This window comes from Dendrobium catenatum, unplaced genomic scaffold (genome assembly GCF_001605985.2).
Source record: "Dendrobium catenatum unplaced genomic scaffold, ASM160598v2 fragScaff_scaffold_157, whole genome shotgun sequence".
Taxonomy (NCBI): Eukaryota; Viridiplantae; Streptophyta; class Magnoliopsida; order Asparagales; family Orchidaceae; genus Dendrobium; species Dendrobium catenatum.
In genome coordinates this window covers 1,927,002-1,928,643 of record NW_021318619.1, presented here as the reverse complement: position 1 = coordinate 1,928,643, position 1,642 = coordinate 1,927,002, and the positions used below count along the sequence as shown (strand labels likewise).

Sequence of the window (1,642 nt, the reverse complement as noted above, 5' to 3'; positions counted from 1 at the left end):
TGTCCGCTAGTACGAGTATTGCGGATCCGGTGGCGGATTGTAACAGCTTATGGATTGAATTGTTTGTTGTTTTGTACAGGTAGACTGTCGTGCACTACTTACATGATTTGTGCAAGAAGATTGTAGTGCACTAACGAATCTCCTGCCTTCGTTTGTAGAAACTTACACTTGTTGTAATCAATCGGTATTTTGTTTGTAGGTGACATATGGCGTATATGATAAGTCTTCCACAGCGGTCCATAGGAATTTTCATTCATTTTGTATTCTCCTTGCATTTCGTTCATAGATGACATTTCATGTACATAGCAAGTCCCCTACAAAGACCTGTGGGTATTTCTATCTGTTGCATGTCGTACATGCTTATTGATTGGAGAATGATGTATTCACCTACATTTGATTGCATGAAGGCAGTATTCATTCCAAATTCTCGAATACCTCTTCATTATTAGTTTGATTTATGTTGATACCGGATGCCTGGAGAATTCCTACTATATCACCAAGTGTATGAGACATCTTTGCACATTTCACAATGTTATTAAGTGCATCTCTATTTCATCTTTCTTATGTATGCTTACAGAGAGTGTCACTGTCATCATGTAGCTCGTATGTTCATTGTATGTCAATTCTTCTAGTATTGCTTGTAGGGATGTTATATACATTGCAAATGTAGAAGCTTCTGCTATCATTTGAGGTGCCACAAGCATTAAAATCCACTATATTTGTTACATATTGAATTCTTTTATCCAAGGGGATCTGTTGTATAAATAAGGAGTCTTCTGCGGCGACTCGTAGAGACTTCTACATGTACTTATAAAACCACTACATGAAGTGTTGTTGTTTGTAGTAGAATTAATAAACCTTCTTGGAGTTGAACATCATTGATTATGCATAGGCCTTCCTCTTACTTGTTACTTGTGAATGAGATGTAGTAGGGACCTTCCTTGTCCAATATACATCTTTATCTGGTCATCTGTACCAGCTTGAATGATCAATATTTGATTATTGAACCTCTATATCTTAATTGTTCATTTGAATGTCCTCCAAAAGTTTCTTGTTGAGGATTGTTTGCAATCAAATGACAATTGAATTCTTGCTCACCATGAGTTCCACATCCACTCATTCTCATTGATTCTCAATATGTGTTACAATATGCGTAGGGGCTTAATGTTCAACATTTGTTTGATATCCACATTCCATTGAATATGAAGACTTGTTATGCCCATTACGCATCAAACCCTTCTAGTATCATTTGATTCCATGAGTCTTTATCATCATTTGATTAGTGGATGATATCCTTTCCACTTCTTTCTTGCATTGGGCTATAAGGTGCATTCATTGAATGTGAATTGTTGTTGTCCATGAGGCTCTACTATTATATCCAGTGTGTACCTCTTGCATTTAATTAAGAATTGCTATAACTTCACTTTGAGATATTAAGCTCCTTCATGCTTGGTTCCAACTCTACACTGTCAAGAGATTGGTTCTATGGTTTGTTCATTCAAGTTCTAGTTGTGATTTGAGTTTCCTATAGTTCAAGGCTGATTCCAGGTTTATTCATGTCTTTGCTCATATCTATTGATTTTCAAATCAAGTGTGAGTTCAAGATCAAAATTCAAGTTCACTTTTTGTTTAAGTCCTTAAT

General features: G+C 35.9%; 1 protein-coding gene across 3 annotated transcripts in view; it reads right to left on the bottom strand.

Moving 5' to 3' along the window:
• Window positions 1–1,642, bottom strand: part of LOC110114554 — a 13,730-nt gene that overhangs the window by 8,386 nt on the left and 3,702 nt on the right. The window lies entirely within an intron of this gene.